The sequence below is a fragment of the Pieris rapae genome, chromosome 2, assembly GCF_905147795.1.
Source record: "Pieris rapae chromosome 2, ilPieRapa1.1, whole genome shotgun sequence".
In the NCBI taxonomy this organism is placed as follows: domain Eukaryota; kingdom Metazoa; phylum Arthropoda; class Insecta; order Lepidoptera; family Pieridae; genus Pieris; species Pieris rapae.
The window spans coordinates 10,959,003-10,976,883 of NC_059510.1; the positions used below are offsets into that span (position 1 = coordinate 10,959,003).

The 17,881-nt window shown below is 38.2% G+C and overlaps 2 long non-coding RNA genes across 2 annotated transcripts; one reads left to right on the top strand and one right to left on the bottom strand.

The window, feature by feature from the left end:
- Positions 1–618: 618 nt before the first annotated feature.
- On the bottom strand, positions 619–14,908 carry LOC123689842. The gene is made up of 5 exons (XR_006750711.1): positions 14,859–14,908; positions 14,338–14,401; positions 12,765–12,873; positions 1,478–1,625; positions 619–1,209 (listed from the first exon to the last, which is right to left on the bottom strand). It is a non-coding gene; the product is annotated as an uncharacterized LOC123689842 (long non-coding RNA).
- On the top strand, positions 4,654–7,185 carry LOC123689841. The gene is made up of 3 exons (XR_006750709.1): positions 4,654–5,024; positions 6,345–6,624; positions 7,162–7,185. It is a non-coding gene; the product is annotated as an uncharacterized LOC123689841 (long non-coding RNA).
- Positions 14,909–17,881: the final 2,973 nt, after the last annotated feature.

The window sequence follows — 17,881 nt, forward strand, 5'->3', positions numbered from 1 at the left end:
TACGGTGACATATATACTCCGGACAATAAAATGAAAAATGTTGTTTATAAACAAGTATTGTAAATAATGAGAAAACGTTTTCAATAAACTTTTTTTTTACTTTTTACGTCATACTTTATTTTTTTATAATGACTACCACGTCATCTCATATCAACTCCCGGGCGAAGCCGGGTTTTTTAGCTAGTAAAGAATAAAGTTAGTCTATTGTATGCACTGAATAACCGACGTATTTTATTTAGAGGGCGGAGTTTTACTGATATTAAATAAACAAAGTAAGTATATTAAAATAATGTATAGGTCGAATTTAATTGTGACTGTTTTTTATATAATTAAAAAAATACATTTTGTGGTCTATTATTGAGAAACTCAAAATATACATAATATATTTTTATTTATTCTTATACTTACAAATATGCGAATAATAAACTCGACAAAACATTTCAGGTTCTATGTTTCATTTTGTGTGCCTGATATAAATTAAGTTTCTTAAAGAAAGTTTATATTATACAAGTACAAAAACAATAGTAACATTATGGAAGGCTTCTTATTTATATATTATGTATAAATTAATCAATTATATTTCATATCTCAGTAGACAGGACTTTACAGACACAATAACTCAACACAGCTCTTTTCAAATTCTCTGCCTTTCATTCAGACTTCGATTTGCAATTCCACTTAATCGGATTCACTACATTCGATTAAACTTTTACTATTTCATCGGATCTCGTGAAATTCTGGCTGCGCATGTGCTGGTAAATATTAACGATATTTACCAGCACATGCGCGATGGATCTATAATTCTCTGGTGACGTTCATCCGCTTCATGAATTGTTTCTCTGTTGCTGTTCTGGTTGTCCTTTACTTCTGCTTTCTCTTCTCTACCATCTAGAATCATTTAAGTTCGGTCGCTTGCTTCGTCTGTTACGCTAATCTATGGTAAGCTAACCGTAACAGACGAAGCACCCCATAGAAGCAGGCTTCCGGCTTAATCGATGCAGGACCGGGTAAGAGTGAACGGTAGTTTGACGGAAACTGTACCGTCTATTTCACTATGTGTTAACTTTACTTTCACATAGTAGGACACTTCAATAGCGAATACGTTACGCTCATTCACGTTAGTGTCAGAATTACATGGAAAGGTTGATGCTAGAGTTGCGCCGGTTTCTGAATATGAATCTTGGAGTGCTATCCATTCCTTGATGACACCTGTAATATGTAAACTGATGTCATCATCATAATATCATATTGATATTGTCTAGTTAGTACCTGATACAAGTACATTCTCAAATGGTAGCAGATTAATGTAGGTAAAGCTTGAATTTATTTGTTTTTAATTATAAATCTTTTTTTCAGGTCATCGATAAAGAATAAATTTGTAGTAATTGCTCATCCGAAACAAGGTATGAAAGCAGTGCAGTTATCAGTTTCAGTTTATTATCACACATCTATCCTTAAACGACCTTCGCCAACTTACCTCTGTGAGGCCTCACTTTATAAATATAATGGTGGGCCTTCTCAGGTCGAATTGGTTTGCCATATTCTTGTTTAAATGCCACTACATTTTTGAACTTCCCATTTGAGTTCATGTAAACGTCTATATGCTGAATAACTATCACCTGAAACTAATTAGTTAGAGAACTCAGTAAAGGCAATAAGCTTCAACCAACTCTAGCAAGCATAAAACTCCATCGTAGTAAATAATATTTTTTTTTATTATTATTATTATAGAAGTAAATAAGTGAAAATCCTTTAGAATCGATGTGATTTCAAATCGGATGCAATGGAAAAAGCGACAGTAAAAAGAGACAAAAACATATATTCATAAGATTTAACGTGGGAGAAAATGAGATAGATAAACTTCTTTAGTATCGTAATTTCAAACCGGATGCAATGGTAAAAGCGACAGTAAAAAGATACAGAAACACAATTCATAAGATTTAACGTGGGAGAAAATGAGATAAGAGGCATTATACAGCCTCTTTACTGCCGCTGTTATATATAGACATAAATGTTATGTCTATGTAATCTAGCGGAGAGTAACCAATTATTATCATTTCGTTTTTGTCTCAATCAACAACATAAAAAACCTATTAAAAAATTAAAAAAATGACGTCCTAATAATCACACATATATTTTTAGTAAGAATCTTATGTTCTTAATATAATTTTTCTTTGTAATCCTAGAGTTACTCGAACTAAAAGTCTACTATACGTACCTACGGCTCGCTTATCTGATAGTTTTAATGGTCCAGTGAATAGGCCATCTCGCTCTTACAACTTTATTACAAGCATTGATAAAAAATATTGATGTGTTTAACAACAGTCTACCAACTTAACGTAACTCGTTTTGAAGGCTCTTAAATCTTAATGTGGTTTAAGTTTTCATTTGTTTGTTTGTTTATTACTGTAATGTTTAACTTTTAGTTTTAGTTATTATTCATATTTTGTTTTATTTTATTTGATGATGATGATTGGAAAAATTTGTAGGGAGTATAAAGACATTTTTTATTGTGATACCACTAAATTTTAGTAACGAAATGGAACACGGGATTCGGACAAAGAACGAAGATCCAATTAATATTAAAGCTCATCGCTTACTCCCAGTTCAAACTACAAAAATAAAAAATAAACAGGTAGAAAAAATGTAAAAAGACAAAATATTTCAAGAATCATACTCTCCTTGGAGTGCACCGGTACACCTAGTACCAAAGAAAATAGATTCGTCCGGAGAGAAAAAGTGGAGAATGGTCATAGTTTACCGACGACTAAAATATGATATTACTACTGATGATAAATATCCGATTTATTTGACATGTTTATTTTATTTTATTTTATTTATGTTAGGTAAAAGTTTATATTTTACGACGCTTGATTTAGCATCAGGGTACCATCAATTTGATTTTTATTGAAGTTGGGGAAGAAGATAGACCGAAAACAGCTTTTAGCAACCCTTTTGGGCATTATGAATTTAAATTGATGGATGCCATTTGGTTTAAAGACCGCCCCAGCGACATTCCAAAGAGCCATGGATAATGTCCTTAGAGGTTTACAGGGCATGCAATGTCTAGTGTACTTAGATGACGTTATTATCTTTTCAAAAAGCTTACCAGAACACGTTGATAAACTTAAAGCAGTTTTCGATAGATTCAGAAAAACAAATCTTAAAGTTCAACGAAATGAATCTCATTTTCTACGAAAAGAAGTATTGTATTTGGGTCATACTATCACAAGTGAGGGACTTATGCCTAATACTGACAAGATAGACGCAGTTTTGAAATACCCTCTACCTAAAACAGTTACAGAAATTAAAAGCTTTTTGGGATTAGTTGGATATTATCGTAAGTTTATTAAGTATTTCGCTAAAATAACGAGACCTTTAACAATTTGTTTAAAGAAAGGAATTAAAATAATAATTAATGATGAGTACAAACAAAGTTTTGAAACCTGCAAAACTTTTTAACAAATGCACCTTTATTACAGATTTTGAAAAATCGTTCACATTAACGACTATGCATCAGACTTTGGTATAGGAGCCGTTCTATCACAAGGTACTATTGGCAATGATAAACCAGTAGCTTATGCGAGTAGGACTTTAAGTGACACAGAAACTAGGTATAGTACCATAGAAAAAGAACTTTTAGCTGTTTTAGGCAGTGAAACATTTTAGGTCGTATCTTTATGGTAGGAAGTTCATTATATTTACTGATCATAGGCTATTGCATTGGTTATATTCTCTGAAAGAATCCGACAGTAAGTTAACACGTTGGCGTCTAAGGTTGGAAGAATACGATTTTGAGATTAAATATAAAAAAGGTCAACAAAATAGAAATGCGGACGAATAGAATAAGAATTAATGCTCTAGACGACGATCTCGATTCGACTTTGGCTAATATAGATGATAATGATGAAAGACTTCAACAAGTAATACAAGAACTAAATGACGAGTCTGTGACAGTTAGGAACAAAATCCCTATGCCTCAGGTCGTTATATTATCATTTTCTGATTCAGAAAATGAAAATCGAATGGATATCTCATTACATAGAATGTGAGGGGCCGATGGAACTTGTAGAAATCTCAGACGACGGTGCTCTCGCTAATTCAGTGTCAAATAGGGAACACGAGGGAATGCCTATTTTAAAGGAAGCTATATAGACTGTAAAACACGACAAATATTAGTGTTCACTTGGTTCATTGACAAAATTTCAGTTAAAGATATCTCAAATAAAAAACAACGTATATTAGAGGTACATATGCCGCTGAATAAAGAAAGTATAGTAAAGGATTTTTTTTAAGGAATATGTAGATTTCAAATATAGATATTATATAATAAGCTGTAAAAAGTCAAGTGACGTGTAGCAGTGGGGTATACTGGACTAAACTGGTTTTCAGGCTATATAAATAAGCACGGCGCGCTGTATGGTCGGGCGCACTTCTTCGACGCTCGCACTAAGATATAGGACGTTACTATTGTTGTTGAATTTGTGGTTAATTTCGTGTAATTTAATTTGGTTATTTTTAGTAATTTTATTTGTTAATTTCTTACTTCAGTAGTGGGATTCGTTCTCATTTCTGATTAGTTTAAATTAACGCCCACGTGGTTTTATTTTAGTCAGTTTGAAACGCGAGTGATATACGTTTAATAAAAATAATGGAGGGTAGGCGGTGAACACGTAAAAAAAAAAAGACGGTGTGCCCGTCTCTGGGCTTGAAGAAACGTTACAGTCGATATTAAACCGTCAACCGACGCAAGCGACTGAGCTATGTCCACCAGTGGTGTCACCACAACTGTGCTCAGCAACACCACCGCGAGGGGATCGGCCCTTTGCACCGACATGCGCAACACCATCGGATTTGCTGCTTTCTTCCTTAAGTGACACTCGTTACCACCTGGTACTGACGGTTCGTACAATGGTACTGAGAACGCTCCGGTGCCAAGTTCAAGCAGCGCATGCGAGTCAAGCACTGATCTGGTACTTAATCAGGTGACCGACAAACTAGTAAGTGCGTTGAGCACAATTCTGGTAAGATCTAACTCCATTTATATTTCTAATTTTGATCCGTCTTTCAAATATTTCGATATATGGTGTGAGCAGGAAGACTGCGCGGTTGTCTAATTATTGGGATGACCGTGAGTGTGTATCTCTGATTGGATACTGTTTGAAAGGGGATGCTAAAGTGTGGCTAAATGAGTGGCTTAGTAATGATCATACTTGAGAGAATTTAAATAGCTTTTTCCGTAGCGAGTAGACTTAGCAAATTTTTATTCGACGTAATGACAACAGACTCTGATAGTTATCTCACGTATTGCGTGTTGTACGAGGAATGAGTGAAGAGTTAATTGTCGCAGTAGTTATTTGGGGTATTAAGGACCCATAAGTTCGCGCCGCCGCGACTAGTGCTAATTTATCATCGGTAGGCTTAGTTAAAATCCTCTCATTTTATACCAAGCCCCTAGAACCGCGCTCTATAATACAAAATCACGTTAAAAGGCCAAATTTGCGAGATAATTCCCGAAAACGAGATAATTTTCAGTCTAATATTAACTGTTTTTCATCTGGGGAAATTGGTCATATACAAATTTTGTGTCCTAAAAAAAAAACTAAGTATGGAACCTCACCAGAGACCCAATCTACAAACAATTCAAGTTTAGATAAAAGGCAGTTTTCTAATATCAAAATTATTTGCACATTTTGAAAGAAGGTAGGACATAAAACGGAGGACTGTTTTGTTCGACAGCGTTCCGAGTCGAGCGGTAGGCTAAATTAGTTATAGTTTACCGCCCTTATAAAATGTCGTATGATGAAAAATTACGCGTTAGAGATATCATAAAAGATGTGTTGAATCAATAAATAATTAGAGATAGAGATTTGTAAAGAAAAAAAGCGATTCAGATAGGCTTTGTGTCGACTTTAAACTTAAAACTCAAAGGCAGTTGGAATATCCGCTTCCGTTAATTGAGGACCATATTGATTGGCTAGATAAAGCTACCTATTATATTTGCCTTGATATGGCTACTGGCTTTCACCAGATAAAATTAAATAAAAAAATCGACACCACTCCCGAGATTCGTAACACCTGAGGGTCATTATGAGTACATAAAGATGCCATAAGAATTAGGTAATGCACAGGTTGTATATCAACGAATTATATCAAATACGTTACGATTTTACATAGATTAGGCAGAGCCCTTGTGTGTTGTAATTGTGTATATGACGTATTATTACCTAGTAAAACAATAGAAGAGGGTTTAGGTACATTACATGATGTGTCAGAGATGGGGGTAAGGGTAAGGGACCCAGGCAGGCTTTTCCATTAATTTAAAAAAAAAATGTAACTTTCAGACTACGGAGATCGAGTATCTATGCCGAGTCATTAGCAATGGTCAAGATATGAAGACGTGCATTGCGAGGTTGACTCGCAAGGCGGCGATTTTGCATTTGTGCCAAGCTGTTGGTAAGCTAGACTCCTGTATGCGCGGACCATATGTGGTTTTAGCGACGTTGTCGCAGGACAGATATGAACTAAAATTAGTCGCTGGTTCTTATGGTAAAGCTGCCGCGGAATACATGTTGCCCTGGCGCGGGGAATGGACCCCTGATGTGTGTACCGCATTCTTTGAGAGTAAGTAATTTTTACTTGCCTTTTCAAAACTTATGTATGTTGATAAATGTTTGAGAGAACTGTAATTTTATTAGGACTGCTTATCATATAGGTAGTACCTATTTTGGTAAAGACCTGCGGGAGTCTTGTGTGATAGTAATGGAGTCGCTCTTACTATCAATAGCAATGGATTCGCTCTTGCTTAGTGTGATGTACAGTAATGGAGTCGCTCTTACTGTTAAAGCAATGGAGTCGCTCTTGCTTAGTGTGATGTACAGTAATGGAGTCACTCTTACTGTTAAAGCAATGGAGTCGCTCTTGCTTAGTGTGATGTACAGTAATGGAGTCACTCTTACTGTTGAAAGCAATGGAGACGCTCTTGCTTAGTGTGATGTACAGTAATGGAGTCACTCTTACTGTTGATAGCAATGGAGACGCTCTTGCTATGTAAAAAAAAAAAATGAACTAATGTTGTGTCGAGAGTAATGGATGCGCTCTTACTTTCGATGAAGTTATGTTAATTTAACGTTATAATAACAAAAATCATGTAATTTTTAGGTGGCGCTGATGATGACGATAGTCCTTCACCACAACCACCGCACGTGATACAAGAGTCATCAGCAGGTCAAGTTTCAACATGCCAACCTGCCTATCATCACACGGGCGAGGACGCACCGTCGTCAGGAGAGGCCGAATAAGCTGTAAAAAGTCAAGTGACGTGTAGCAGTGGGGTATACTGGACTAAACTGGTTTTCAGGCTATATAAGCACGGCGCGCTGTATGGTCGGGCGCACTTCTTCGACGCTCGCACTAGATATAGGACGTTACTATTGTTGTTGAATTTGTGGTTAATTTCGTGTAATTTAATTTGGTTATTTTTAGTAATTTTATTTGTTAATTTCTTACTATATATATTTCGAGAATCCTGAATTTAAAAAGATATTTTCAAAGGTACTTGTAACTTAGTAGAGTGTACAGAAAAAATTGTTAATCTGAATGACTCAGAAGTTGACCAGAGAGACGTAATAATAAAATACCATGAGAGGAAAACTTGTCATAGGGGCATAAATGAAACATTAATTAAACTTAAAACAGATTATTGGTGGGCAAACATGAAAGAAACCGTGACCGCTGTAATCAATGCTTGTGAACAATGTAGAAAAATGAAGTATCATACTTCATTTTTCTTAAACCATTTTTCGTAAACCATTAAATCCTTATATTCAGTTATCACAAAATTAGCATTCTCCGTTCCAATAAGTTTTTATGGATCTTCTGTTTATTGAAAACTAGCGACCCGCCCCGATACTAAATACACTACAGAAAATCTGTGAACGTTGTATATAAAAATGTGGGTTATCCATAAGAGATAGACATATACCATCACGGACTTTTCTGTAGACTTTTTCAATGTGTACAACAATACTTAGTAAATTATTTTGATAAAACTCGTAGGGTTCAGCCTGCGTTTGCAATGTAAGCGGAAAAAATGTTATTATTTACGACATCACATTAGAAACCTCAAAAATAACAGTACTTCTCCACTATTTAATGGATGTTATTAAACATATAAACCTTCCTCTTGAAATATTAAAAAAAACCGCATCCAAATCCGTTGCGTAGTTTCAAAGATTTAAGCATACAAAGGGACATAGGGACAGAGAAAGCGACTTTGTTTTATACTATGTAGTGATAGTATATTTCATTACAAGTGCGGAAAGCCTGTCATTGCAATGACGGTTCCGCACGTGTACCTACTGAACAACTATTTTTAATACAGTTGCGAAAAAATGAAGCACTTTAATAAAACAATTTGCTTTTTTTTCTCTTCTCTTCAGGCAATAAATTCGTTGCACGTAGTTAAGTAGCGACTTTTACGTTTCCGGTAAAATGTTCTCCGAAGCAGAGTTCGGGTGGTATTAATTCTTTTTTTTTTTTTTTTTATAGAACAGGGGGCAAACGGGCAGGAGGCTCACCTGATGTTAAGTGATACCGCCGCCCATGGACACCCTCAATGCCAGAGGGCTCGCGAGTGCGTTGCCGGCCTTTTAAGAATTGGTACGCTCTTTTCTTGAAGGACCCTAAGTCGAATTGGTTCGGAAATACTTCAGTTGGCAGCTGGTTCCACAGAGTGGTGGTGCGCGGCAAAAACTGCCTGGAAAAACGCGCAGTTGTGGAACGGCGGACGTCGAGGTGATACGGGTGGAATTTCGTATTCTGCCTCGACGTCCGATGATGAAACTCAGCTGCAGGTATTAATCCGAACAACTCCTCTGAACACTCTCCATGGTAAATGCGGTAGAAGATGCAGAGAGACCCCACATCTCTACGCAACGCCAAAGGATCAAGCCGCTTGGAGAGATTTTGGTCGGCAACGATTCGAACCGCTCTTCGTTGAATACGGTCAAGTGGAAGAAGCTGGTACTGGGGAGCACCCGCCCAAAGGTGGGAACAGTACTCCATGTGGGGCCGAATTTGCGCTTTATATAGTTGCAAGCGGTGGCCCGGAGTGAAGTACCGTCTCGCCCTGCTGAGCACACCGAGCTTTTTGGAGGCTAATTTTGCCTTTCCCTCCAAGTGACCGCGAAACTGAACGTCGTTCGATATGTCAACGCCAAGTATTCCAATGCTGGCTGTGGCTTTAAGGAGAGTGTTTTCGAAAAGAGGAGTAGCGACAAAGGGTGTTTTTTTAGCGGAAAACGCGCAAACTTGTGTCTTTTTGGGGTTAAATTGGACTAGGTTTAGTCTGCCCCAGTCAGAGACTCCACGTAGTAGGGTTTCTACTTCAGACACAAGTTTGTTCCGGTACTCATCGACATCTGCCCGAGAAATACTTGCCCGGCCAGTGTAAAGAGTGTCCCCAGTGCTGTCATCCGCATAGCAGTGAATGTTGCTAAGTTGCAACATATCATTGATATGCAGAAGAAACAGGGTCGGGGATAAAACACAGCCTTGTGGGACCCCAGCGTTCACGGGTTTAAGGTCGGAACATGCTCCGTCGATGACGACCTTGATGCTCCGATCGGCCAGAAAGCTGGAGATCCAATCGCATAATTTCTCGGAAGCCCATAGGCTGGAAGCTTCGAGAGCAGTGCTCTGTGCCACACCCGATCGAAGGCTTTCGCTATGTCCAAACTAACCGCTAGAGCCTCCCCCTTGGACTCAATTGCCTCCGCCCATCTATGCGTAAGGTATACAAGAAGGTCACCAGCCGAACGACCACGACGAAAGCCGTACTGAGAGTCACTTATCAGCTGGTGGCCCTCCAGATACTCCAGGAGCTGGCAATTAATAATGGATTCCATTAATTTGGAGAACAAGGAGGTTATCGCTATTGGGCGATAGTTGGACGGATCGGAGCGATCGCCTTTTTTAGGGATCGGATGTATCGATGCGATCTTCCAGCACTCCGGGACAGTGCCAAGCGAGTACAGGTACCGGAAAAGGTGCGTTAAGACCGGAGCCAACTCAGGAGCACAAGTACGCAGCACAATTGGAGGAATACCATCCGGCCCGCTCGACTTATGTATGTCCAAGGAAGATAATGCTTTACGGACAGCACGTTGCCGGAATGTAACTTCCGGCATCGAAGAATCACACCGTGAAATGCTCGGTGGTGATCTCCCTCGGTCATCCAAAGTCGAGTTGGACGCGAAGAGACAGCCTAAAAGGTCGGCCTTCTCCTTCGCAGTGTGGGCCAGCGAGTCATCCTCCCTGTGCAATGGTGGAATGGAGGGCTGACAAAAATTCCCTTGGACAGCTTTGGCTAGAGACCAGAAGGCTCGAGTCCCCGAAGGGAGTTGGGCCAATCTCTCGCCAAATCTGGCAATGTGCTCTGACTTTGCTTTAGTGATTTCCCGTTTGAAGGACCTGGAGGCTGAGTTATATGCTTTTTTGAGTTCGCTGGTATTAGCATCACGAGATTTCGCCGCTTCTGCCCATGCCTTAAAGCATTCTCGCTTTCGACGCGAGGCTGTCTTGCAAGAACGCTTAAACCAGGGCTGAGACTTGCCACCGATCGGCACCGCAGAAAAAGGAATAAAGAGTTCCATTCCCTGCAGAACCACTTCGGCGACAGAGGCAGCGACGGAATCTGGAGCTTCAGACGAAAAGCAAATAGGCCCCCAAGGGTAGGACGCAAAGAAAGACCGCATCCCGTCCCAATCTGCTGACTTGTAGTGCCAAATACGGCGAAAACCCAAAAAGCGCGACCGCGAAGGGCGCGTAGATGGCACAGTACTCCGGACCACACAATGATCCGATGAACCCAATGGCGGGTCAACGGAGACTTGATAGTTCTCCGGATGCGAAGTCAGCAGAAGGTCCAACAAAGAGGGTTTATGACCGTCCACATCTGGTATTCGCGTAATCGCAGGGACCATTTGTGTCAGGTCGTAGGCTAAAGCAAAGTCGTGAAAGGATCTTCCCGCGTGATCGGTGGTTTCAGAACCCAGCCAATCGGCATGGTGGGCGTTAAAATCGCCAAGTATCACGATTTCGGCGGTAGGAACCCTTTCAAGCAGGGAATCTGTAGCCATTTGGATGTGCTCGATGAGTCGGTCAGTTTCGTCATTTCCGCTATGGGACCTATACAGGCACGCATAGAATCGCGGATGGTCATCGCAGTCTATGCGGAGCCAGAGGTTAGATAGGTCCCTTCCTTCAAGCGTCCCAAGGCGACGAGAACAGATATCCTCTCTGACGTACACGCAAACTCCCGCCCGCGGCACAAATGAATGTTCCAATTTGTACCCCGGGTAGGAGAGGTAAGAAGTATCAGCCGGGGAGGATATCTGAGTCTCAGTGAGGAAGAATAAGGCCGGCTTCGCAGATTCAAGGTGAAAGTGAACCGCGCTTAGGTTTGAGTTGAGCCCCCTAACATTGGTGAAGTCCACTGTGAGCGTGGAAGGGGTTGCCTTCGGCGAATTCTTCCGTTTGCCCCGAGATCGAAACCTAAAACTAGAACTGGATGTTTTGTTTAGAGCGCAGTTTTTGCCCACCCCAGAATACGAAGGGCAGCCTGTGCATCCACCACCGGATACTGATTGTTCCGATGATGGACGCCCAGAGGGGGATTCTCCACGTGTGGTACCCCCCTGGGGTAATCTTTCTTTAAACTGCACCGTCATACTCTGGGGAGGGGGGGGGGGGGATGGGCTCCGGGAGTCTCACTCACCGAACGAAACGCGAGTACAATAAGATAAACCTATTGCATCACTTCACGCCGGTTTTCTGTGAGACAGTGGTACTGCCCCGGTCGTGCCTGCCCATTTGGCTGAAGCCCGAAAGCAACAGCATGGCACTCCCACTAGGAAGGGGGTTGACTGATTGCACTGGTGAAATAACCTCTTTCACAGGTTATTTCACCAGTGGGCGATGGGGTCGTCAGGTCCCTACGCCTAAAAAATTCAATTCAAATAAAATATCGTCGAAATTACTCATTTTGTGCAACGAATAACTCAACTCTCAAGAACATTTTTAGAATATGGCGCCAACCGTCAAAGAATACGAGCAAAGATTTTTTTTTCTTCACCCATTCTGGGTAGGCAAAGGGAACTTCGCCCATACAGCCAAGTCTTCAGTAGAATATTTTAATTGATATGAAATGAAATGAAACCAAACCTAACTCATTGAATCTGATATTGAAACAAAGTAGTAACCTGAATCATAAAAACTTCTGTGATTTTTTTTTGTCAAAACTTCCTGGTTGGTTTTTTCTTTTTAATATTTTTTTTATTGATATGAAATGAAAAGAAACCTAACTAACTTATTGAATCCAATTATTAGTAAACTTTTTAGAAATATGTATTTGTATATATTATTCAAAACCTAAACACCTCTTCTCTTCCTCTTCACCATCAAAAAACTTCTATTAATTTTGTTTAGTAAAACCTTCGTGGTTGTTTTTTACTATTTAATTACTGGCAGTAAATGTAAAATTAGAAGCATTCAATGTATATTTCTTTTTTGATGTTCATTATAGTACCTACATTAATAAATTATTTTTAATTTGATTTGAAATACAACAACAACAATAAAACGGCTCCAGTCCGGTAGAGTACCTCCTCCATATTTTTTTACCATATTTAAATTTTTGCCATGTCTCATTTTTGTTCATAAAAGTAAAGATGCAGCGTAAAATTATAAATGTATAAATATACCTTTGTCCACTGAATGATCTTTGACGAGTGGTTTGTGATGTACGTGTGGACATTGATTAATTCGCCGTGGCAATATGTTGCCTTGTCAAGCATCACTTCCATTTCCACCCTGGAAACATTTAAATTTTACAATATTTCAGTTCGAGGTGTATTTTCATTCATAATTTATTAACCACAACATAATGTCGCTTATAAATCTAGGTGCGTACTCAATGGATATTACTCTGTATTTGCGAAATTTAACACTCGCACTTACAGTAAACTCTGAGGAGGTATGTAAGATGCAGGCAAGTACAGATGATCACCTACTTGTTAATTAGTGATCTTCGACAAACGACAGAACGGCAGATCAAAATAGCGTACTGGAGGAAGATATAGGAGATACAGAAATTTACCAAGAAGAAAGAGACTGATACACAATTAACGTAATATTATACAAAAAATCATATGGTACAACTTTTATGGTTTTGTATGGCGTAAAACTCGAATTTTATGCGTTCGATTTTGTCGGAATAATGTGCTTCGAAAAAAATTAAAACAGACGCATAAATAATGACGGTTTTCAAGAAAGGAGGTTGTCACACGTTTAAAATCAATTCAATACTTTCGCATTTATAAAAATTCAATCGGCGTTCTTTTAAAAAAAATAATTGCTGTATAATATAACAGGAGGTGATTCTCTAAAACACATTTATCGCGAGGCCATTTTTAAAATATATAGGTAGTTTATTTGTTTATTTTTTATCCAAATACTTATTACTAAATTCTAATAAAACAAAATATATAACATTTTCTTTGCCTCATGTAAGGGCAGTACAAATATTAATATTGATGAGGAGATACATAAACTCAACTGTATTTTTAGGGATAACTCTAGATTCTCGTTTGCAATGGAAGCATCATATTACCACCAGAGCGGGAAGACGGTTAGGTTAGTTTTGCAATAAAACGATTAGATTAGATATTGAAACCGCGAGGCTTGTATTTTTCAGTTACTTCAATAGTGACATAGTACACAACATATCAACGTAATATGGTATGTTGTTGTGGGGCTCAGCGGCTGATATTAGATATATTTTTAACATTACAAATAAAAAGGGCAATACGCGCTATATTTGCAAATTAAAACCGCGTGACTCGCTAAGAGAGTTATTTAAAGAGATTAGTATTTTATCAGTTGGCTTCCAATATGTGTATGAAAAATATTGTATACGTTTAAAAAAATACATTTCTAAACCTCAATGACAATTTAAACACAAGAAGTAGGAATAGACTTGCTTTTCCAGCAAACTGAACTTTTTCATAAAATTGCTCATTTATAGGGAAATGTACACTGATGTGTCAATTTTCCAGATCACAATCTTCCGCTACATAAGTTTAAACTCTACGTGAAGGAAACCCTAATAAAAAAGGGTATACACAATTCAAGAATACGTAGATGATAACAATGTGCGAGCACTAATACCGCGAATTATGGTGAGATAGCGTGAATTGACATGCATTATTACAAATTGTACCTACATGAAGAAAGGATTTTTGAGTACATAAAATTGATTTACGTATTAATATTCACCTGCCGTCAGAAAGTAGAAAAGGCCCTTCGATCTTGCCGCAAGGTGCCCCTAGCTCCACCTTCACTGAAAACACATTGAAATTATTCACTGGAGAATTCGTGATGAAATTCTAATTACTAAACTAGCTAATTAATCATGAATTTGTATTTATTATATCTAAAAAGTATGTATTCTAATAGAAGATTAAGAGTATTAAAAAAATATTATTTACTTTCTTCATACCCTTAAATGGGACATGACTAATTAAATTGATTAAGCTTTCATAAATCTAACCCGGTGTCAACAAATCATCCCACCAAATGTCGATAGTTCAATGTTTGCTTGTAAAAAATTGACATTTATTTAAATTAAATTAAAAAATTAAGTTGTTGTGTTTTTTGAGGTATAGTTTTTTAAGCCAGTCCTGGACAGGAAATCTATAATTTATTCCACGTTTCGTGTGGGTATATGCCATGCTTCACATTCAATGGATTTGACAAGCTTATGTAAATGTGTGTGTCAGAGTTGAAGCTCATCTTACCGATTGGCTTTTTATCTCGAATGCTTTGGACCTCTAGCAATTCTGATTCTTCATTAAGTCTGTAAAAGTGCAGAACATTTTTAATTATAAATAAGATACTCTTAAAGAGCAAACAAAGAAATGCCAGTTAAATGAAAACATATTTAATTTAATTCAAGACATATTTATTACTTTTTTAAAAGTTTATTTTAGTACAAAAAGTAAGTTGTTATATATATATGTAATTTTAGTATTCCAATTATTTAAGGCTCTCTATTTTTATAATATTATATATATCGTTCAATAACCATCAATGTTATATTTCAACTAAAATATAATCAAATTGTATAAATTTTACCAAAACATTATATTTCTTGTATAATTCTTGGGTTATGTTTCTCTACGAGGATAACCTATATCTCGAAAACATCGCGAACATTTTTAAGACATTTAATAAAAATGGTGTTTAGTTCTTGAAATGATATTCAGAAACCTAGACTGGGAAAATAAGGGAGTTAACATAAATGGAGAACCATAAACTCATTTGCGCTTCCCAGACGACAAGAACTAGCGGAGGAGAGTGCTAAAGCAGGACTATCAATGAATATCTCAAAGACTAAAGTAATGACAAATTCAACAGAAGTGCCAATAAACGTGAACGAAGATGAAGTTGAATATGTAAATGAGTATGTCTACTTAGGACATCTGATAGCTAATAAAGAATGCATGGGCAAAGAACTGGACCGTAGTGTTACAAATACTTGGAAGAGATACTGGTCACTGTCAGAAATAATGAAATACAGAACCTTGAAAATGTTTTACAAAAGAAAAGTACTCGATGCCTGTCTGTATATTACAGTCTGTGTATCACAAAAAACGGTTCGGTGGCCGTCGATACGTAATCTTATACTAAAATAAGTCCTGAGTACATACCTCAAGGTTGCTCCTTGTTAGGGCGAAAGGCACAAAAAAACACGTCAGCCGTAAGGATGGATAGATTGTTAGTTTTGGGAACAAGAAATGTTAGGACTGATGCTGTACCTTGCCTTACAATAATAGTTCACGAATACGCACAAAAACACTCACTATAATAGTCTAAATGGAGGACGTAACTATTGACAAGAGATGCACAAAAAAACACTATAAAATTGCATCTAACTGTACGCAACGAATGTTCAACCACGACTCGTTCACAATGCGAATGCGCGGATCAGCCGAGTTAAAAATATTTTTGGGACCACCCTCATGGCCCTCAATTAATTTTATAAACTAAAAATGATTCTATTCCGAACAGTCCCCCGTCCCAGTCAGGCTTAACATGACTGAGTCCAAAACCGGAGGCTGGTAGCAAAGGTTATGCCACTGGAAGACGTGACAAGCAGGCCAACAATTTTCGGGTTGGTACAGCCAACCTGGAGCCCACCATAAGGGATGGTCTAATATTACTGGAGCCTCACAACCTCGAGATGCACAGTCTGCCGGATTAAATTCTCCCGGTACATGCCTCCAATCCAAGGTCACGACAGATTGCTGAATTTGACAAACCCTATTGGGCACAAATACTTCCAAAACATGAACTGACGCTTGCAGCCATGCAAGAACTATCTGACTATCAGTCCAAGCAAAACACTTCTGAATATTCATTTTTTGGCCAAAAATGGATTTAACATGGTTTATCAAACGTGTCAACAGAACAGCACCTGATAACTCTAATTTAGGAATTGTTAAGCGTGTTCTTACTGGTGCAACCTTACTCTTTGCCATAACTAGTTTAACCGTTACAACACCAGATTGATTGACAGAACGAATATAAACTGCAGCAGCATAACCACTTTCCGATGCATCACAAAAACCATGAATATCCACTATGCATTTCCCTGGTGGCAATAAAGACCTATAAATTTTAATCAATTGAATTTCAGGAAGCGACGAAACAAACCTAATCCAAACACTTAACAATTCACCAACTAAAGGGGCATCCCATGTTAATCCTTGTAACCAAAGCTTTTGTATAAAACATTTTGCCCAAAAAACAACTGGAGCTAACCATCCATTAGGATCGTATATCCTGGCTACAGTTGAAAGTACTACACGCTTTGTCCAAGATTTAATTACATCTATGTCTTGCACTCGAAAGGTAAATATATCACCTAACGGTTGATACTGAATACCTAATACTGCAACAGCGTCAGGGTTGTCCACGTTCTGAAAAATATAAGGATGTTGTTGATGATCCTCGGGTAAACCAGCAAGAACAGCTTGTGAGTTAGACACCCATTTCCTTAACTCATATCCACCAGCCTTAAGAATCCCCATTAGCTCATCGCGTAGTATCAAGGCTTCTTTCTCATTTGCAGCTCCAGTGCAAATGTCATCAACGAAAACATCACTATTCAAAACATCAGCTGCTCTTGGAAATTGCAAACGTTCTCGCTCAGCCAATTCTAACAATGTACGAATAGCAATATAAGGACTTGATCTGAGTCCGTATGTATTGGTATTTAATTCAAATACTGTAACTGGATCGGATTCCTTCTCACGCCATAAGATAAGTTGATAGCAACGGTCATCAGTATGAATTACAGTTTGCCTAAACATCATTTTAATATCTGCAACAAATACAATCTGATGTCTTCTAAAATTTGTTAAAATATCACCAATGTCACGATGTAACTTTGGGCCCGAATGCAAACATTGATTTAAAGAAACTCCATTGGAAGTAGGCGCTGAGCCATCAAAAACCACTCTTATTTTACCACCTTTAAACACAGCATGATGTGGAATGAAGTAGTGCACCTGTGTGCGCCAATCATAATCAGAAGCTGACATATGTCCGAGCTTAAAGTACTCGTCCATAAACTCTATATACTTAGCACGAAAAGTAGAATCTCTCTTCATTCGTCTCTCCATGGATGTTAACCTTTTCTCAGCTAAAGACCTGGAGTGACCCAAAGGTGGTCGGGATGGTAAAAAAGGTAACCTCGTGACAAACCTACCCGAACGGAGACGACCAGTGTTATTCTGAAAAAACAATTCACATTCTT